This window comes from Hylobates moloch, unplaced genomic scaffold, assembly GCF_009828535.3.
Source record: "Hylobates moloch isolate HMO894 unplaced genomic scaffold, HMol_V3 SCAFFOLD_4, whole genome shotgun sequence".
Taxonomy (NCBI): domain Eukaryota; kingdom Metazoa; phylum Chordata; class Mammalia; order Primates; family Hylobatidae; genus Hylobates; species Hylobates moloch.
The window spans coordinates 37,885,677-37,907,791 of NW_026652279.1; the positions used below are offsets into that span (position 1 = coordinate 37,885,677).

At 45.9% G+C, this 22,115-nt stretch overlaps 1 protein-coding gene and 1 non-coding gene across 2 annotated transcripts in view; one reads left to right on the plus strand and one right to left on the minus strand.

The window, feature by feature from the left end:
- Positions 1-22,115, plus strand: part of MYLK (myosin light chain kinase) — a 226,436-nt gene that overhangs the window by 3,491 nt on the left and 200,830 nt on the right. The gene's annotated exons all lie outside the window — the stretch shown is intronic.
- LOC116467689 (small nucleolar RNA SNORA5) lies at positions 14,163-14,293 on the minus strand. The gene has a single exon (XR_004247895.1). It is a non-coding gene; the product is annotated as a small nucleolar RNA SNORA5 (small nucleolar RNA).

Sequence of the window (22,115 nt, forward strand, 5' to 3'; positions counted from 1 at the left end):
TCATTGTTCCATATAAAGTGTAGGATTTTTTTTTTCTATTTCTGTGAAGAATTTCATTGGTATTCTGATAGGAATTGCATCCAATCTATAGATTGCTTTGGGTAGTATTGTCATTTTAACAATATTAATTCTTCTGATCCATGGGCATAGGATGCCTTTCCACTTGTTTGTATCCTCTTCAATCTCTTTCATCAATGTTTTGGAGTTTTCCTTGTAGAGGTCTTTCACCTCCTTGGTTAAATTTATTCCTATTTTTTTTAGTAGCTATTGTAAATGGGATTGCTTTCTTGATTTCTTTTCAGCTAGTTTGTTGCTTGTGTATAGAAATGCTACTCATTTTTGTATATTAATTTTGTGTCCTGTAACTTTACTAAATTTATCAGTTCTAAGTTTTTTGGTAGAGTCTTTATATATATATGGTGGTTTTCATATTTTCATTTCCAGATGTAAGAATCCCTTGAGCATTTCTTGTAAGGCCAGTTTAGTGGTGATGAATTCCTTTACTTTTTGCTTGTCTGTGAAATATTTTATTTCTTCTTCATTTCTGAAAGTTAGCTTTGCTGGGTATGATATTCTTGGCTGACAGAGTTTTTCCTTTCTTTCTTTCAGTAGTTTAAATTCTATTCTTTCCTGGCCTGTAAGATTCCTTTTGAGAAATCTCCTGTTAGTCTAATAGAGATTCCCTTATATGTAACTTGGTGCTTTTCTCTTGATGCTTTTAAAATTCTTTCTTTGTCTTTGACTTTTGACAATTTGATTATAATGTGCCTTAGTGAGGAGCTGTTTGGGTTTAATCTATTTGGGGTTCTTTGAGCTTTCTAGACCTGAATGTCCATCTCTCCCCTAAGACTTAGGAAGTTTTCTGCTAATTTTTATTGCATTAATTGATTTCCTTTTAGTTCTTTTTAAATGATATCCATCTCTTTGTTGAATTTCTCATTCAAATCTTGAATTATTTTCCTGATTTCATCAGATTATCTCACTGATTTTCCTTAAGATTATTATTTTGAATTGTTTTTCTGGCATTTCATATATTTCCTTATGATTGGAGTCTGTTACTGGATAATTATTTTTCTTGGGAGGTAACATGTTTTCTGATTTTTTCATGGTTGTGTTTCTACATTGATTTCTATGCATCTGGTGGAAAAGTTGCCTCTTCCAATTTTATGAAGTAGGCTTTGTAGAGAAAGACTTATATGAATGTGTCTTGTGATGTCGGTTCAGTGGGGTGCATTTGCCTGGGTTCTAGGTGGATGCATTAGTGTAGTCTCTGTGTAGTTTCTTCACCTGTAATCCACACTAGTGGCATTTGTGATTTCTCAGTGACCTAGGCTGAAAGAGTTTGTGGTGACAGTGGTGCAGCTTTGCCAGGCTGGGCTTGCTGGGCTTTTTTCTAAGGTTGGAGGATATAAATGTAAATGATGGATTGGCCAAATTTGGGTCTAGCTTGCTGAGTTTGGGAGCCCAGGGCTGTTATTTTGGCCAGGAGCATGAGCATGCAGATGTTTGGCCAACCTAGTGTGCCTGTCAGGAGTGGTCTGTGGGGCTGCTTTTCAGACTCAGGACAGGATGCTGACAGAAGTCCACTTGGCTGGACTCAGGTTGTGTTTGCTGGGGACTACCTACAGGTCTGTTTCTCATGCTTGTGACACAGCTGCATGGTTGCCTGCTTGGCTGGGGGGCATGTCTACTGGGGATGGCCCATGGGGCTCTTTCTTCATCTCAGGACATGGGCTTATAGCTGCTCAGCCAGCCTGGTGATGTGTCTGCCAGGGGCAGCCCATGCAGCTGCTTATTAGGTCCAGGATGCAGGCACAAGGCTGCTCAACTGGTGTGGTGGCATGCCTGCCAGAGGTGGCCCACAGGGCTATATCTCAGGCTGGGGCATGGGCAGACAGCTGCTCGGCCAGCCTGGGAGAATATCTGCTGGGGATGGTCCACAGCGTTGTTTCTTAGGTTTGGGACACAGGTGCAAAGCTGCTTAGCTGGCATAAGGGCATACCTGCCAGAAATGTCCTGTGGGTTTCTCAGGCCCTTTTTTGGGGGTGGGGGTTGTACAGGGCCACTAGGCAGGCCAGGGACATGCCTGCAAAGGGGGGATACTATTATGGAGCTGTTTCTCAGGTCTTGAGTGTGGGTGCATAGCCACTTTGCTGGTGCAGGGGCATATCAACTGCTTGAAGGCTCAGGGGCCTCTCCTATTTAGAGGAGGGCATGCAACCATTTGGCTGGCTCAAGGGTGGGTTTGCCCCAGGCAGAACTGACAGATTTTTCCTCTGGCTGGAAGTGCAGTGGCAGGGGTTGGTTTCCCTGCTGTACAGGACCAGAGTCACAGCTGATCTTGGGCCCATGCAACTGGGGTTGTGGCATACAGCCACCCATGTGAGCTTGGTGTAAGGAAAATGGAGCTCCAGTGCTGGGAGGTGCAGTAGTTACTGGCCCCCAGAGCAGGATGCAATCCAGAGGTGGCTGAGGTCTCAAGATTGTGCCTTGCTGCATCAGCTTGGCTCACAAAAGATGGGAGAGATGGGAAGTGCATACCTTGTGCTCCTAATTCAGGGCAATGTGGCTGTGTGAATTCCAGTGGCTCTCCAAACTGGGCCCAGGACTTGTAAGGATTGTGGGATTCTCCTGTTGTAAGGAATGTAGGTGTTTGCAATGCCAATGGGGACAGGTGGGGATCTTCTGCTTACCTTTTCCTTGCAACAAGAAGTCTCTCCTGACTCCAAACAATCTTGGCAGGGGAGATAGAGCTGCAGGGATTGAGTGGCTTCATGCTGCCCTCCTGGACACCACAGGTGTGTCTCCATGCCCTGCTACCTTCTAACACTCTCCCTACCAACATTTCTCAATAGATATTTCAAAAGGGCAAGTAACCTGTAGTTTCCTCCATATATATTTTCAGAGATGTCAGTGGAAAGTCTCTTATCTGAATTCTATGACTTCTTTTTTCTTTTTTTTTTTTTTTGAGACAGGGTGTTGCTCTGTTGCCCAGGTTGGAGTGCAATGGCACAAGTATAGCTCACTGCAGCCTCTACCTCTCAGGCTTAAACAATCCTCCTGCCTCAGCCTCCTGAGTAGCTGGGACTATAGGCACACGCCACCATATCCAGCTTTTGAATTCTTTGTAGAGATGGGGTCTTGCTGTGTTGTCAGGGCTGGCCTCAAACTCCTGGGCTCAAGCAGTCCTCCCACCTCAGCCTCTCAAAGTGCTGGGATTAACAGGCATGAGCCAATGAACCCAGCCTTATGAATTCCATGTTTTTAATGAAGATGATCATTCTGCTTTTGATATAATAACTTTGAACAATGAATTATGATATATATCACATCAAATTATATTTACATATGATTCATTATTATTTTTCTTTTTTTAATGAAAGTGTATTTTAGAGAGCTCTATATTGCTTGATATATAAGTTGTAGTTAAATATGGGGTTTGATCATGTTTCTTTAAAAGGTGGGCATTAGGACCTTGATCAATAGTGTAACCATCTCTTACATTATTGTTTCTATGAAAAATTCAGTCCCCTTCCCCAGAAAAGAATGTAACTCCCATCAATGTGGCTAACATGACCTGACATTCTACCAGGAATGACTTTCATTCATTTAACAAGTGCTTCTTGAATGATGAGTGAGGCCAAGTCCCTACTCTCACGTAATTTTCATTCTAGTGGAACAGGAAGACAGTAACATCCAGCAGTGATTTTAAAGTACAGTAAGAGCCAGATGTGGCGGCTCACACCTGTAATCCCAGCACTTTGGGAGGCCAAGGTGGATGGATCACCTGAGGTCAGGAGTTCGAGACCAGCCTGGCCAACATAGTGAAACCCCGTCTCTACTCAAAATACAAAAATTAGTTGGACATGGTGTTGTAGGCCTGTAATCCCAGCTACTCAAGAGGCTGAGGCAGGAGAATCACTTGGACCCAGGAGGCAGAGGTTGCGGCGAGCTGAGATCGCGCCATTGCACTCCAGCCTGGAGGACAAGAGTGAACCTCCGTCTCAAAAAAAAAAAGAAACAATAAAGTACAATAAGGAGAATAAGGGGATGAAGGGATTGGGTACAGGGGTATTTTATATAGGATGGTCAAGTAGTCAAGAAAGGCCCCTCTGTGGAGGTGATATGTAAGCAGAAAACAATAAAGTAAAGGAGGGGGTCTTGAGAAGATCTGGAGGAAGACAACTATTCAGGGTAGGAAAACTGTCCATTGCAAAGGCCCTGAGTCAGGAGTGAACTTGGTGTGGTTGGAAGAACAGCAAAGCAGACCAGTGGGTGTAAGAGTGGGAGGGCAGAGCTTAATAGGAAATGAGTTTGGAGCAGTGAGCCAGAGCTGGGTGATGCAGGGCCGTGTAGGCTATGGTAAGGGGTTTGGGTTTTATTCTGTGTGTAGCGGGCAGCCGTTGGAGGGTGTTGAGTGGGGAGCACCACAATCTGACTGTGTGAGGGAGCTAACTGTAGGGAAGTGAGAGTGGAATTAGGGAGGCAGATAGGAGACTGCTATAGTGGTCTAAAAGCATGACGATGGTGCCTTGGATGGCTGGTGGCAGTGGAGGTGGAGGGGAGTGATAAGATTAAAGTTAGAGGCCGGGTGTGGTGGCTCACGCCTGTAATCCCAGCACTTTGGGAGGCCGAGGTGGGCGGATCACGAGGTCAGGAGATCAAGACCATTCTGGCTAACACAGTGAAACCCGGTCTCTACTAAAAATACAAAAAATTAGCCGGGCGAGGTGGCGGGCACCTGTAGTCCCAGCTACTTGGGAGGCTGAGGCAGGAGAATGGCGTGAACCTCAGGGGGCGGAGCCTGCAGTGAGCGGAGATCACGCCACTGCACTCCACCCTGGGCGACAGTGAGACTCTATCTCAAAAAAAAAAAAAAAAAAAAACGATTAAAGTTAGAACCAGTCAGGGCTGCTTATGGATTGGAAGTGGAGGGAGAGGAGTGAGGGATGAATTCTGGGCCTGAGCACTTGGGTGGACAGTGAAGCCTTTTGCCTGGATGGGAAATGCTGTGAGAAGAGCACATTTGGCTGGAGGAAATGGAAAGGTCCTGTATGTCTTGTTAGATAAACCAGTCGAGATCTGGAGTAGACAGTGAGGTGTCAAATTCTGGAGGTCAGTGGAGAGGGTAGGATAAGAAATGTGTGTGGAGATCACCAGCCTCTAGATGGTGTATAAAACCACAGGACTGGATTTGATCACCTCAGGAGTGAGCATGCCAGTCATTTAGAGACCAGGAAGAGGAAGTAGGAAGAAAAACAGGAGAGCATGGCATTCCAGAAACCAAGGGAAGAAAGACTGTCAAGAAGCAGGGGTGGTGATTAACTGTGTTAGTGCAGCCACGAGGTGTTTAAACCCATTATCACACAAGAAATAATGCTCTCTTGGTGATTTCCTGCTTTCATATGTGCTCGTGGACCTCATCTTCCCCCATTAAACTGGAACCTCATTGAAGCCAGGGATGATTTCTTTCTTCTGTTTGCACTCAGAGCCACTCAAAGCTGTGCCTTAACTACCTCACTCCAAAAGCTCTGCAGTGTGAGGTTGAGGCCTGAAGTGACGTTTCCTGAGGAGCTACTTTTGGAGTTGTGTATTGGGGGGGTGTGGGGACAGTGATAACAAGGAAGGTCCAGGACTAGTCCCTTCCTAGGCAGAAAAGGTTACTGATGTCCCAACTCTGAGTAGAAGGGTTGGGTGGCAGAGGAGAAGATAGATGGGAGGAGTAGGACAGATGCACAAATGTGTCAGATTCTTAACTTCAGAAACTGTCAGCCCCACAAACGTGGTCACAGGACTTCAACCTGAGGAAGCAGGGACACTGATGGGTCATGATGGGCTCTTTGCCCACTGATTGATGCAGCAGTGAGATTCTTTACCATACTTTGTAAAGTACATGTGACCCCCTGCTGAAGCTGAAGAAGGATGGAGGAGTCCCTCATGGCTTCCCTTGAAGGTTTCTTACTCAGAGCTACCATTTCAGGTTCTTACAAAGACTGGAGAATCCAGATGGTACCTGTGTCTGGGGAGTAATTCTATGAGCTGTGCTTTGGGACAGCAGTGGCCTCTTCTCTTGACCAGGTTTCATTTCTCTGTATTGATGGGGAGTGGGGTCTGGCCATTTTTGACTAGAGGCAATATCTGTGGTGGAATAGCCTGAAGACCCTGTCTTAGCCTATTTTATGCTGCTATAAAAGAATATCACAAACCAGGTAATTTATAAAGAATAGAGACTTATTTCTTACAGTTCTGGAGGCTGAGAAGTCCAAGTTCAAGGGCTGGCTTCTTGCCAGGGCCTTCTTGCTGTGTCATCCCATGGTGGAACATAGAAGGAAAAAAGAGAATAAGAGAGCAAGAGGGGGGTTGGACTTTTTTTAAAATAACAAACCCACTCCTACAATAATGAACCCATTCCTGAAATAACATGAATCTATTAATGAGAACAAAGCCTTCATTACTTAATCACCTCTTAAAGGTCCCACCTCTCAAAACTGTTGCAGTGGGAGTCAAGTTTCCAAAACATGAATTCTGGGGGACACATTCAAACCACAGCAACCCCCTACAGGGTTGGACAAACTGGAAGTTAATCTATATAGGTAAAGGGTTGGGTTTTCTGGCAATTGGGAGATTGTGATGAGGTTTGGATCTTGTCCTGTCTCTTACATAAACATAGTGAAAGCAGACGACCTATAGTATAGGAAAGCATAAGAGTAGTTTCTGGTTGGGGCACTTGTGAACACTTTGACAAAATGGAAAGCCATCTTGGGGGAGGCAGGACCAGCAGTCGAGCCCCTACAACACAAAGGAGACCCTGGGTGTGGGATGAAGGTGGACCCCTAGCCCTGTAGAGTTTAAGCTGGTAGGAGGCCTGCAGACCAAGGGTTCATCCCCTGGAGTTTTTCTTGGAACTTATTACTGCATGTTTCCAGATAATCCCTGATCATGGGGCCTGATAAAATTCATTCTTGCTGCTAAAACTATGTTAAGATAAAAGTTGTTTTTATTCATTTGCTATCCATTAAAGCCATCACAGACTAATTATTTTTCAAAAGAAAGAAAACTGTGCTACAGTTCTGCAAGTAACTTATGACCAGATGTTGAGGTCTTGGGATACCCTGCCCTGCTTAAAAAATATTGTAAGAGATCTTTAGACAGTAAAATCTAAAAATAAAACCCAAAATGTAAAAAAGATGAATAATAGCAAAGCATGATAGTTCAAGAGTTTTGTTGGCTTTGTAATTTTTTATTTATTTTTAAAAGAATCATAAGTTATAATTTCATACTGGTTGCTGAGACTTAGATATACCAATTTTGTAGTGGGAGGGAGGGTAATTATAGAAAGCAAGAGAGAAAACTTTGAAAATCACTGGTAGCTCAGCCGGGCGTGGTGGCTCACGCCTATAATCCCAGCACTTTGGGAGGCCGAGGTGGGTGGATCACTTGAGGCCGGGAGTTTGAGACCAGCCTGGTTAACATGGTGAAAGCCTGTCCCTACTAAAAATACAAAAAAAAGAATAGCCAGGTGTGGTGGTGCACACTTGTAATCCCAGCTACTTGGAGAACTAAGACAGGAGAATCGCCTGAACCCGAGAGGCGGAGGTTGCAGTGAGCTGAGATCGCACTACTGCACTCCAGGCTGGGCAACAGAGTGAGACTTCATCAGAAAGAAAAGAACAAAAGAAAGAGAGAGAGAGGAAAGAAGGAAAGAAGGAAGGGAGGGAGGGAGGAAGGAAGGAAGGAAAGGAAGGAAGGAAGGGAGGGAGGAAGGAAATCACTGGTAGCTTAGCTGAATAGTCAGTGGGTATCTGCAAGCTAGACTTTATCTTGCACACAAATCCTCGATCTAAAAATGAGTGGCAGTGGAAGTAGTGGTAGGAGGCAGGAGTGAAGATCATGTCGCATTAATTTAGGGTATCTGAAAAAGACATGGAGCCACTGACCACTTCTGTATCTACCAGCTTTCCACTTAGCTGCCTGAGGTGAGTAGAAATTGTATTAGGCATTTCCATAACCTTATCCTTAACTGTGTTCCCTCCTTTTCTTAGTGCCTGAGGTGAGTCTCGCAGTATCTGTACTTCCCTGCTCCCATTCATACAACCATGTTCTCAGATCCTGGCTTGATGTGGGTTAATTAGCTGTTCTAGGCCAGATTTCTCAGATTTCTGTTCTTACCTGTTCTGCACAACTACAACAGCTGGTGTCCTGCTGGCCTTTGCCTGAGTCACACCCTCAGGTCATGCATCCCCTCCTTTTACAGGCAGGGTTGTTAGCATGAGAGCCCTGCTCTGTGCTCTCAGTGAAGGATGAAGGGAGAGGAGAAGAGCACCCTAGGATGATGGTAGAACTTTCAGTTCTCTTGCCAACAAATTGAATGAAGTTATAAGCTCTCCACAAGTTTTATTCAGTACAGACCTGGTGTCTGATGCTACAGTTAAGAGACTAGATTTAGAAGGAGGGTGGTGCACCTGTTTTGGTGGGAGGAATGAATGGGATGTAAGGAGAGATGATGGTCTGTGCCTCTCAGACAAATGAACTTAAAAAGAGGAGTCTTCAAATTCAAAAGAATGCCCCCTGAAAAAAAAAAAAAAAAGAGCCTTAGAAATATCTCAAATGAACAGAAATTTGAATTAGAATCCATAAGATGAAAGTCAACAGGAATAATAAGAAAATAAATAAGGAAACATTCTTTACTTAAAAATTTTAAAAAGTCAGCTAAATGTTGATAGGATGTGAAGTGGTAGATGACATTTTAAGATAAAGACTATGGGAAAGGAGTTTATTTTGCCACTATCTTTCTTATAGTCTTTTGCTAATAGCTATGAAGGGTCTTAGATTTCACATACTTTCAAGTTAAGGAGTTAACCTGCCACACATACATGCTGGCAGAAGATGAGACTCATGGGGTAGAGATAAGGGACTTTATGATTCACAACAGTAACAGTAATCAGAACATCATCATTTTCCTGTACTGGTTCTTTGAGCTCCAACCCCCACAGGTTGACACCAAGAGGGCCAGGTGATACCTGCACACACAGTGGAGAGAAGTCCTGAGCCTAGGGAACTTGAGAGTTCTGTAATGAACAGTAAGTGTGCCTGCACTTTGCTCCATCCTGAGGGAAACTCTCTCTTTGAAGGCTGTTTGCTATGCAAATCTTCTTGAAAAGATAGTCGGGAACAAAGGCAGTCAGTGCCTCTGCTTGCAAGATGTGCAAAACCGTGAGAGACATGAAGAATGGTCTCCCAACTGTTGCATCAATAAAAAGGGAGAGGAAGCTAATGTTTATTGTATCCTTGTTATGCACCAAGCACTGACCAGGAGACTTCTCATTTCTTGCCTCATCAAAGTTCCAAAGCAGCCTTGCCCAGTGGTGGTACTGTTGTTGTTTTATCAGTAAGCAAGCTGGTGAGTCAGGGAACTGGAATATCTAGGTGGAGGATTTGTGTATGTATTATGTACTTCTTATATGCTAAGCATTGTGCTAAGAAGTAGCTAAAACTTAATTAGATGCTTATCAGGTGCCAAGCACAGTTCTAAGAGCTCTCCATGAATTGATTGATTTAATTCACCGCAACTAAGATTATCAGGTGCTGCTGAGGAAACTGAGGCACAGTGGGTGACAGAACTGAGATTCAAATCTGCACATTTAACCACTGTGTGGTTGCGAGTTGTGGGTTTTTGTTTTTGTTTTTGTTTTTGAGAGAAGGTCTGGCTCTGTCGCTCAGGCTGGAGTACAGAGGTGCCATCTCTGCTCACTACAACCTCTGCCTTCTGGACTCAAGTAATCCTCCTTCCTCAGCCCCCTGAGTGGCTGGGACCACAGGCATGCACCACCATACCCAGTTAATTTTTGTGTTTTTTGTAGAGTTGGGGTTTTCCGTGTTGCCCAGGCTTGTCTCGACCTCCTGGGCTCAAGTGGTCGACTTGCCTTGGCCTCCCAAAGTGCTGGGATTACAGGCAACCTGTGGTTGTGTTCTTTCTTCATTCCTCAGAGTCATAGCAAGAGGGTCGTAGTCAAACTAATATGTGCCCAGAGGAAGTGGATGTATTTGAAAACTGCCAAGTAGAAATAGTTGAAGTGGGACTGAGTGTGTTTAATCTGCAGAACGATAAAGGATAAGTGATGCCTGTCTTCAAACATTTGTAGGCATGTCTTATAGAAGAGGAGAGTTCACTCTGTGTGACTGCAGGAGGCAGAATTGGGTCCATTTAGGGAGAGGCATATCATGGCTCAGCAAAAATCACTTCTTGAATAATACAGTGCCCCCTGACATCATATGGGAATGGACTACCTGTGAGGGTGGTAACTCAGTGGTTACCTTTCAGAAATGTGCTGTCTGGGCTCTGTCAAGGTCCCCACAATAAGCCCCTCTGCTATAGGAGCTGGGCAATGGAAGAGGATGGCCCTAATGAGGTTCTCTAGACCTTTCCTAAGAGAGCTGACCCTGCTAAGTGACCTGAACTCCTTCCCCTGCCATGCTCCCTGTCCCTTCTTGGAGCCTCAGGCCTCTGGTCTGTTGGACATGCACAGAGATGGTCTCTGCATGTGTGAGGAGGGTGCCTTACCTCTTGAGAATCCAGGACCACCCTAAGGATCTGGAGGAGTTAGTGCTGTAGCTCCTCGCACTCTCAGGCCTGCTCTATTTTTGGTTCCTTACCTGCTATCAGCCTGTAATCACCAGCCTTATGGCTCAGCTATACCCTGGCAAATCTCGTTGCACACATCAGGCCCACTGTTGCCCAGTTTGGGACAGAATAAGATTCTGTGGTTCTGTAATTCACTCTTTCCTTGTCAAGTAGCCCAAGCTTTAAAAAGCAAGTGGGAACAGGTGGTTGGGCCAGTGCTGCTCTGTGATGACCTGGCTATGGCCCCCTGACAACTCCCCTGGTGTAGCTGTAGGCCTGGGCTGATCAGATCTGATCCAGATGCAGGCCCAGATGGGAACCCTGGGCACGTAGGGAAAGGAATTTGGGGAGATGGTAAGAAACAGGAGTGGTGGCAGCTGGCTTCACAGTATATGCTCCCCTCTGTTAGAAAAGGCCTCTGCTGGGGGCTAAAGACTCCCCAGACGTAGTCTTAATTAGTCTGTGGACATCTTTAAAAGAATCTCATTTTCATCAAAGGGTTTTAAAGAGTGATGCTTAGCCCAGTGTAAAGGGCATAGTCAAGATCTGATCCTGAAATAATGTCTCTGCTATCCTAGATGTCAGGAGAAACTAAAAATATCCTCATAATCCTGAGGAATTCTTGGTTTATTGCACCCATCTCTTTTCCCTCTGAGCATCCTTCCAGAAAGTGAGAGAGTGAGGAAGTGAGCCAAGTAGCTTTAATTACCCAATCTGCTGACATTATTTTATCTGCGCCACTGATATTAAATCTGCACAGCATTCCACTTAAATCTCAGTGCTAACAGCAGCCTCTACAAACTTGGGCCTTTGTCCTTCTGCTTGCTGTGGCCCATGCTCTGTTTCCCACCCTACTGCACCCTCCCTCAGACTTCTTAAATTCCGAAGCTCTCTGTGGCACCGGAAATGATCTGTCTGTGGAATGTCCATACTTCAGGAAAGTCCCCAATCTGTGTGTGTTTATTCCCAAATTCTGCTCCCCCCAACTCAGCCTGGCTGTTTGTGGTTGAGTTCTGGCATGTGCCCATCATTACAGAAACCTGGATTTGGCAGGGGCATTGTGCCATATTTCTATTATTGGCATCTTTGGAGAAGGAGGAGAAAGTCTGTCTAGTTTTTTTCCCTCTCTTTTATGTACAAATGAAAATTTCTTATGTTATTAACTTTTCTGGCCAACCAGTCAAATACATCTTCAATTTCAGATTGGTTCCCTGGAGTGTGGAAGTTTTCTCCTGGTTTAATGTTGACTCTGTTGCCTAATAGCTGGTTCATTTAGCACCTGATTGGTGCTATGGTTATAGCTGCAACAGGCCACATTTAAGGAGGGCTTCCAGGGAACCAGCACTGTGTTGAGGACTTCAATCCTCATGACCTCTGAGACAAGTGCTGTTACCATCTTCTCCCCATTATAGGGAGGACATGAGCTGAAAGAGGTCCAAGAACTTGCTGAAGGTCTTGCAGCAGAGCTGGGGCTGGAAGCCAGGCAGTGTGGTGCCAGAGCTGGCTGACTTCAGCGCCTACTTCATGCTTCCATGCATGCATACATATGCCATACATACATGTGGGAGACCCATAGGATGTATGCCATCAATGCATACTGCTGTGCACACCAGTGCTCCCACCATCCTCCCAGGAAGTGTTGGTATCATTATAAAACTCTGTCCTCAGCAAGTGTGTATTAAGAACTTACTGTGTGTAGATCCAAAGATGTATAAACCCAGGCCCTGCTCATAGGCATTGCAGCTGGGGAGACAAGGCGTTGATCTGCAGAATCTGAGCTGGGCTGAGCAGGGGAAGCTTTGTCTGTTTTGTTCACTGCTATGTCTCCAGGGATTATTATAGCACCTGGCAGGTAGTAAGCTCTCAAAAACGTGATGAATGAACAAACTTCTAATTAAACAAAGCCATTTACATTTTTACAAATAAATGAAAGAACACGTGAATTTCTAAAAAGTTTGAAGGACATAAACTGAGATTAGAGGGCAGCTTTTAAATTATGTACATTAAACTGTATAACAAGCTCCCCATGTTGTCCTCATTTTTCTTACTTTTCATAGTTTGGTGGGCACAATGTGATGGATGGGGTGCTTGTGGACCCATGTCATAGGTAGGGCTTTAGAGGCTCTTAGCTCCTTGCTGGGTGGGGAGGGCTTAGAGAAGAGATGGACCTTGAGGTTGGAGTAGGACTCAGCTGGGTGGAAAAGACCGTGGGAGGCATTTCAGAGCTGCCCCCACTGGCAGGATTATACTAGAGAGGGCAGAAGCTTCATGTTTTGCTTGATAGCAATTGTTTTGAACTTCACGACTTCTCGAAGCTTGGATCCTTTTCTGCCTTACTCAAGACTTGCCTCACTTCCCAAGACTTGCCTAACTTGGTTGGGTATCTAACTGTATATCCCTTCAAACCATGTAGGAATCCCTGGACCTAATAATTGCCTGAATTCTGGCACCAGATCAAGAAGAACAAGCTTAAACGGAGGCTGAGGCAGGAGAGTAAAATACCGGGGAGCCACAAGTCAGCACCAGGCAAGTTGACAGGAATCAAGAGGACCTGGATGCAAGAGCCATAAAATCCCATGCACTCTGACTCAGTAATTGAAGTTCTTGAAATGTATCTTGGGGAAATAATCTAAAGGATTATTATGGAAATAAAGGGGCCAGGTGTGGTGGCTCACGCCTGTAATCCCAGCACTTTGGGAGGCCAAGGTGGGTGGATCACCTGAGGTCAGGAGTTCAAGACCAGCCTGACCAACAAGATGAAACCCCGTCTCTACTAAAAATACAAAAATTAGCCAGGCATGGTGTCAGGTGCCTGTAGTCCTAACTACTCGGAAGGCTGAGACAGGAGACTTGCTTGAACCTGGGAGGTGGAGGTTGCAGTGAGCCGAGATTGCGCCACTGTACTCCAGCCTGGGTAACAGAATGAGACTCCATCTCAAAAAAAAAAAAAAAAAAAGAAAGAAAGTATCAGTTTATGTCCATGAAACTGTTTGTTTTAATGAAATTGGAAGCAACCTAAATAATAAATAACAGGGGCATCATTAAGTTTTGGCTTGTCTACTTGCTAGAATATGATACAGTCACTGAAAATAAGATTTATGAAGAGTGTTCCATATCTGAGGAAAAGCATGAAAAATAAAGGCAATGATAATTTGTATATATAATTTTATTTTTAAAAGTACATACATAGAAAAAGATTGGAAAAATATTACAGAAAATTATAGTATTTTTATTGGGGGAAAAGTCATTTGTAATCCTACTCACAACCAAACTTTTAGCCAATATTGTTTATTTGTTTATTAATGACAAAAGATGATGAGACAAGGGAACTCGAGTGAGTTCAACATTCCTGTAAAGAGTCAGAAACCAAGACACTGTCTGTCTAGCAAAGGAGTAAGGACAGCTATGAGAACATGTCCAAAATAACCCGGAGTGTGAAATAACAGGTTCCTGGACAGAGGGCACATGAAGCCTGAGCTTGGCCGGAATAGGGTGAATGTGGCCGGGGAAGATACCTTTGTCTTTTGTTTTTCTAGAGGCTTGGTGTCTGTAACCAAATTTATCCCTGAGCCCGAGACACAGGAACAGGGCCCATGAGTCAGTGTTTCTGTGGCAGCCTTCTGGGTCAGTGCCTACACAGGCAGGGCAGGCACCAAATTTGACAGAGCTGCATGGGGAAGATATCTTTGAAGTCATGTCTTGTGTCTAGACTTAGGGAGACATGGGAGTGATTAGGGTAGAGGTGGCCATATGTATACCCCGGCTCCCCTGAATAGTCCCAGCATGAGTATTCAAAAAGCCCTTTCCATTCTCAAGAGTCCTCATTTGGATAATATGTTATGTGGTCACCCTAATTATTGAAAAGGAGGTTGGAGGACATTCTGGGTTGATGACAATTGCTCTGCTGGTTGCCTCTAGTGCTTAAGAGGCCGTGAATTGTCCGGGTGTGGTGGCTCATGCCTGTAATCCCAGCATTTTGGGAGGCTGAGGCAGGCAGATTGCTTGAGGTTGGGAGTTTGAGACCAGCCTGGCCAACATGGTGAAACCCCGTCTCTACTAAAAAATACAAAAATTAGCCTGGTGTGGTGGCACACGTCTGTAATCCCAGCAACTCGGGAGGCTGAGGCAGAATTGCTTGAACCCGGGAGGCGGAGGTTGCAGTGAGCCGAGATCATGTCACTGCATTCCAGCCTGAGCAACAGAGCGAGATTCCATCTCAAAAAAAAAAAGAGAGAGAGAGAGACAGTGAATTAAGATTCCCTGATGCAGAGGTGGGCCCAGCCTGATGGAGAAGTGGCCCAGGTGTTGTAGATGAATACAGTTCTGCTATCTATCCTGATTAAGATAACCAAGGTAATTATTCCCAAGCTGCCCCAGCATGTGGCTAGAATTCATATTTAACTTTGACCCAAGAGCTCCTTTTCCCCTTGCAGTCTTCCTCCCCCATCCCACAAACCTGGTACATGACCATTAAAATCTCAATAAGCAGAAGCTTAAGTAAGGGTAATTTGCCAGCTGAACCTTCCCCTATTTGCAACCTTTTAGCATTAGCAAGTTCTTGACTTTTCATGAAAAAGCCCTGGTATGGCTAGTGCAAAAATCAGTTCAAATGGTAGAGGATGATAACTTTAAGCAGATAGGGACTTGGCCTGAGTGGGCTCTGTTTACTTCCTGCTGTCTGCCCTTTCTTCTATCGGCTCTGTCAAGGCACACTTTTTGGGAACCCCATTACTGAGCATACTGCCAAGTTGACCATCAGTGATCTAGCCTGGGAGCCAAGCCTAGGTTCATCTTGCAAGAAAAGTGGGGTGGGATTGTGGAGAAGGCCCCCTCCCCTGTGCCCACAGGAGGATTGGTGTGACCTTGAGTGCCCCAATATGCCTGGCTGGACATCTTGGGAGCACTGGGAAACAGGAGGTAAAGACCTTCACACAGTATCTCCTCACAGACAGCCTCAGCTCAGTGGAGCCCTCAGTCAACGGAGAAGCCGTGACAGGCACAGCTGACTGGATGTGTGAACAAACAGATTAACAGCTCAGGGATTGCCAAAGTAAAGAGACATCTAGATCTTTCATAGACGTTTTGTTCGGTTGGTTGGTTGAGGGGCACAGGTGACAAGTGTTGGGGCATACTCTGGCTTTTCCTGGACTTAAGCAAGAAATTACCTTTTGGCACCTGGACACTGTTTTAAGTCTCTAGTTAAGAGATAAGGGGAAATCACCATCTCACTCAAGAGAGAACGCTCTGCTTTAGAGGCCAGACTAGATATGGAATTGGCCGGAATCTGCCAGGATCTGTGGAGAGGACACCTGAGCAAGCATGGGCTAATGTCAAACCATAGCTTCCTAGAGAGGTTGGGTGGGGAAACCTGACTTTCAATGGGGGAGGAAGTACCACTGCAAAGTCTTAAACTGAAACAGGTGTAAGCAAGATGGTTCTGACCTCCCCTCATTTGGTTTAAGCGTACATCACAAGGAACAGGTGCTGTCGATAATGAATTCAGTTTTTCTCTTGAGCCCAGAAGCAGAGAGGGATGAAGCCATTAAGGTGATAGAACTCAGTCCTGACTAACAGGTATGAGGGGGAACAGAACTGGGGGGCAAGAGTTCTTCAGTGTGGGCGTCCTGAATCTCTATCGCTGACTCTGAGAAGTCCCAGGAGTCTGCTTTCTCTAAGAGCAGTTCCATATTGGGTAATGACAAAAAACCAGAGTGAGATTAAAAATGGATTCTTTATATTGAGCGTTAATGATAAAAGCTCCAGGTGACAGCATTCTGTTCAATGTTATATAACTGTTAGAAATGGGGGTTAGTAATTAGAAGTGAATTGTTAATTTAATAGACATGTTTTTATAGAAAAATGATATAAATAAGTATGTGAAGTACTGCTTTCTGGCCTAATCAATCACACCTGGAGGGGCCTACCTGGCTGGCTGCTGTGTCCACCAGGTAGAAGCTTACCTAAATTGCTTGAAAGAAAATGTTCTGGCACTAGAATTGCCATTTCAAAGCTTTACAGGGATGGTAAACAACATACTGCTCTTCAGAGCACTATACCAATCTTGTTATTGTTGGCGAGAGAGAGCATCTAACACTCAATAAGTGCTAGGCACTCCAGGCTGCATGCTAAAAAAAAATGAACTGCTGCCTTTGTTTAGCACAGTGTCCCCAGTAGGGTGTGGAATTTCAAGTTCAGGAGTAGAGAAGCATGAAGGGTTTTAGGGCCTTTGAACAGGCCAATGCCCCATTAGCTTTTTAATTTTCCATCTCACTTTCCTGGCTCCTGGGGCTCTATTTTCTCTTTGATAATCTGTTTTCTCCAATAGGATTCCAAATTCCCTATTGGAAGTTGAGCCTCATATCCTCAAGGCCCGTGCTCCCTGAGCCAGGTATGAGTGCAGCTAATAGCTGATGGTGGTCCATTGATCTCCCTGTTGCCCCTGCATCTGCCTGTACTTCCCCCTTGCAGCTGATGGAGGATCCTGTGTGGAAGGGCTCCCTCTCCCCAAGTGCAAATGGCTCCCTGTTTCAGAGAGGGTTGAGAGGGGACACGCACTTTCTCCTCTCCACTGGGAACCAGCTGAGCTGACACCTCCGAGAAGAAGTTCCTCTTTGTGTTCCTGCTGATGGGCTGTGCTCTCAGTTGGTCATTGGTTTTCACCATGCCTTCTCCAGGTTCCCAGAGGTCACCATTTTCATTCTAGTTAGCCCCACTCTAGAAGAGATTTAGGGCTGGGAGAAGAGGAGAAATATGTGTTAGCCTCATTAGTATCTTTGGTGAAGTGTGAGGAGAAAAAGGTAGCCATGATTGCTAGAAAAATGAGACTGTTAAGGGAGAAAAGTATGTCGATCTCTGTTATCACCCATCATTGCAGATGGCAAAAATCAGTTGTTCTCAGCAACATCACTGAGTGCCGTGCAAAGACCCTGGAACTGGAGGGTGTCCTTTGGGAGACAGGTAGGGCATGGTGTGGAAGGGCCTGTGTGAGTCACATGAGGACAGCCAAGGGTCTGACTGGACTCCCGGCCAGTCCTGCCACAGGTATTGCACGCAGCTGGTGCTTGAGTGGGCTCACCTGCCTATCTGAGGAGCACGACAGGGAAGGTGAGAACTGTCCTGAGCCTGTTGGGGGGATTGTTCATCTAGAAGAGACACAACTGGCATCCCCATTGGCAGAGCCAGAGCCAGGCTTAGAGCATCAGGTCAAGGCTGCGTGGACTTTGGTCAGCTCAGCTTTAAAGAGCTGTGGCTAGAGGAGAGACTGCAGCAACCTGCAGACCAGCTCAGGGGAATGTCAGGGGAGTGAGGGGCTGGGTGGCTAGGAAACGGGCAGGTGACCACGAGCTCCTTGCTCTCTTCTTGTCTGCCTCTTCTCCAATAGGCTGAGGGTTCCTGAGGTCCAGGGGCCTCCTCAGAGCCATAATGTGGAATGTGCCCCTTCCAAGGCTGTCCCCTGAGTCTCAGTCTTCCCTAACTTCTCTAACTCCTTTGCTCTTACCCCTATATTGCTGTAATTCCTGCCTCCCAGCTGGCTGGGATGGAGCTGGACTTGGTCCCTGCTGAATCTCAGAATCTAGATTGGAGCAGCAGTTGCTCGAATATTCAATGAATACTTGAAGGCAATGACAGAGAAGGTGAGAAGTGTCCTGAGCCTGTTTGGGGGGACTGTTCATCTAGAAGAGACACAACTGGCATCCGCATTGGCAGAGCCAGGGTCAGGCTTAGAGCTGGCTTACATTTCCTCATTTTGGATTCCACTGAGCACCAGAAATGAAGCAGAGAGGGCTGAACCCTGACACAGTGGGCCGGCTCAAGCCTGAGATTGAGGCCCAGAAAGGCCCAGGCTCAACAGACGCCAGCTCCGGACCCAGGGCCACCCTGCTCACCCATGGCCCACAGGGGGATGCAGATTGAACTCTTCGTTCTGGAGAGTGGCCACCTTGATTGGGAAGGGAAGCAGGGGCAGGGGAGGAGATGGAAGTCACAGGGAGACTATGGGAACCATGGAAAACACGGCCATTCTGTCCTGAGGTCTGGGGTTGGGGTCTATGTCTGTGTTTCACCTACAGTGCTTATGTCATTGTATTGGGAGGAGGTAGTTGAACCTCTCACCTTATTTATAGTCCTAGCGGGCATTGTGGGCACTCAGTAAATACACAGTGATGGGTGTGTGGACAGGTTATGAGTTCTGAGCCTTAGGCCCTAGTTCTTCCTGCTCTGCTGAGAGCACAAACCTGATAAAGCTTGAGAACCATGATCAGGTAAACTGTTCGAAATAGTCAGGAGAGTCCCATCTTCTCAATCCTTTTGTCCAGCTGTGGAATAGGCCTTTTAGACAAACAACAGTGGCCTAAGAAGTTGGAATATGGAAGAGGATTCCTATGTATAAGAACCGCAGGAAATAATGAACTTCTGGAATTTCCTTGCTGAGAGGGCTGTGTGTTGTGGCTGTGGCATTTGGCTACTGCGTGTATGTCCTATTTCCTGTAATACAAGGCTTAGCTCATCACTAGCAGACTGACAAGCTAGTCTCAGAAGCAGAGCAACTGGGATTGTCAAATGGGTTTCCTTAGTATGCTCCATCCTGCTTACTGGTGAGAGGTTTAGGATAGTGTGTCTGAGCTGCTGTCTGCAGAGCAGAGTGTGCGAGTGGCTCTGCAGGTGCTGGGGTTCACAGAGAGACTGCCAGGATGTGCACCTAAGATTATATGTTTAGAGGTCTTCTTTTTGTTTGTTTGTTTTTTGTTTTTTGAGATGAAGTTTCACTCGTGTTGCCCAGGCTGGAGTGCAGTGGCACAATCTTGGCTCACCACAACCTCCGCCTCCTGGGTTCAAGCGACTGTCCTGCCTCAGTCTCCCAAGTAGCTAGGATTACAGGCACCTTCCACCACTCCCAGCTACCTTTTTGTATTTTTAGTAGAGATGGAGTTTCACCATGTTGGCCAGGCTGGTCTCGAACTCCTGACCTCAAGTGATCCACCCACCTTGGCCTCCCAAAGTGCTGGGATTACAGGTGTGAGCCACCACGCCTGGCCTCTTTAGAGGTCTTCTAACCCCAGAGAGGTTAGGACACTCCCTCAGGGCCTCACTGTTAGCAGACCCTGTCCCTGAAATTTTGTGGCCTTAAGTCAGTTTCTTCTCTGTAGGCCTTGGTTTTCTCATCTATAGACTGAGAAGGTGAGCCAGGGGCTCTCTGAGTTCTGTGATTGTATGCAATCTAGCGGCAGAGCCAGGACAGGACACCAGGACCTTTGAACTCCAATCCACTCCCAGCTCTTCCCTGTGGCATCTCTAACAATGTGACCTTGTCACCAAGGGTCTGAAGCCTGGAATCAGAGACCTCAGTTCAAATCTAGTTGATAATAAGTAGCCGTTACTTATTAGCTTTGAGAACTTTGGCTACTATTACTCAACTTCTGAGTCCTTCCTTTATCTTTAAGATGAAAATAATACAGTATGTATCTTATAGGATTACTTTGAAAATTACAGTAAACTTAGATAAAGCCCTCAGTACAGAACCTAGTCCTCAATAAGCGTTCAATAAATGGATTATTTGTATTAGTGACAATTGATGTGTGGTTCAGTCACTGCACTTGTCTGGACCTTAGGTTTCCTTTCTGTGATTGGACCAGTGCTTCTCTGACTTGGCCATCCCTGAGGACAGTCAAGAAAGAGCATGTATTCTAGGGTTAGGGGCTTGGGTGTAGCCTGTAGCAGCTTGCAGAAAGCGTGTCATTTCTTTGAATTCCTATTTATTTGTAAAATCTACTTACAGTTGGTATCCTATACAATGATCTGAATTTTTTGGCTGTAATATAAAAATGCTTCACTCAAATCTTTGAGTAAAGTTGATGTTCTAGGGTGAGGTAGCCTCAAATATCCCAAAGGGCATACAGCCACACCCCTCTGGGCTGGAGGTGGGACTGAAAGTAGTTTCAAAGGTCCCTTCCAGCTCTGAAATTCCAGGCACCTAGAGTAAGTGAGTCTCATCCTCAAAGGACCTAAGGTTGGTACAAAAGAATTATAAAGGAACCTGAGAAGTGGAATCCCTGTGCCCTGCCCCTGGTGAGAATGGACAGGGCTGGGTGGAAGTGGAACTAGCAGAAACAGGGAGAGAGACAGCCCTCTGCAGTGAAGGGTGAAGGAGGCTGGAGGAAGAGCTGGGCTGTGTCTGGGCCTGACTGTCGGCCCTTGGGCTGATGACCCTGGCAGGGTTGACTTGGCAGCTCTCCACCTCCCCAGGTAATTTCCAGGAAACACTAAGCCATTGTTTCTCATCCACAGCTGGAGGCTGTCTGGGGAGGAGCCCTCATATCTCAGGAGGGCAGTGAGGGCAGGGGGTGAACTGCATGTGGAAACATAGAGCTTGTCACACTGCCAAGGCCTCCTGGCCATTCTGATGCAGCACCTAAGGCTGGGGTCTGGGCTTGTGCCCAGCCAGTGGGAGGAGAGTTGAGGGAGTCTGGAGAAGGGCAGCAAATTTTTGGAAAGAACACAGAAATTTCTGGCTTGTGAATGGGAACAATCTCTAACTACACTCTGGGAACCTCTCTGTGCATGGGGAGAGACTATCTGCTGATGGTGGTGTCAGCCTTGCACAAATTTGCCAGTATGCATGGTCTCGTCCTCAGGCATGAGGGATTCAAATGAAGTCACCCCGTTTGTTTAGGGCAAATGTAAGGGTTTTCCCTGGGCAAGGGATTGATGACTTAGTCAAATTCATACTCAGCAGATGTCATGACTAAAAATCTAAGGGGATATCAATACATTTGTTACACTGGAAATTTCCTGTTGTGTAAGGTGTTTGTTATAATAAGATTTAACATAGCTGTTTTTTTGGTGGGGGGGATGGAGTTTCGCTCCATTGCCCAGGCTGGAGTGCAGCGGCACTGTCTCAGCCCACTGCAACCTCTGGGTTCAAGAGATTCTCCTGCCTCAGCCTCCAGAGTAGCTGGGATTACAGGCGCCTGCCACCACACCCAGCTGACTTTTGTATTTTTGATAGAGAGGAGGTTTCACCATGTTAGCCAGGGTGGTCTTGAACTCCTGACCTCAGGTCATGCCCCCGCCTTGGCCTCCCAAAGTTCTGGGATTGCAGGTGTGAGCCACCACACCCGGCCATAAGATTTAACATATCTTGATAAACCCTTTCTAAGCATGTTACCAAGTTGGATTTGAAGTTCAGAAGGACTGGATTCCAGTACTGCTTTATGAACTATATGACCTTAGGCAAGACTCACCTGGTCTTTGAGCTTTAGGTGTTCCATCCATAAAGTGGTGCTATAAAATATCTCAGTATGTTGGCCAGGCACGGTGGTTCACGCCTGTAATCCCAGCACTTTGGGAGGCCGAGGTGGGTGGATCACCTGAGGTCAGGAGTTCGAGACCAGCCTGGCCAACATGCTCAAACCCCGTCTCTACTAAAAATACAAAAAAATTAGCCAGGCATAATGGTGCACACCTGTAATCCCAGCTACTCAGGAGGCTAAAGCAG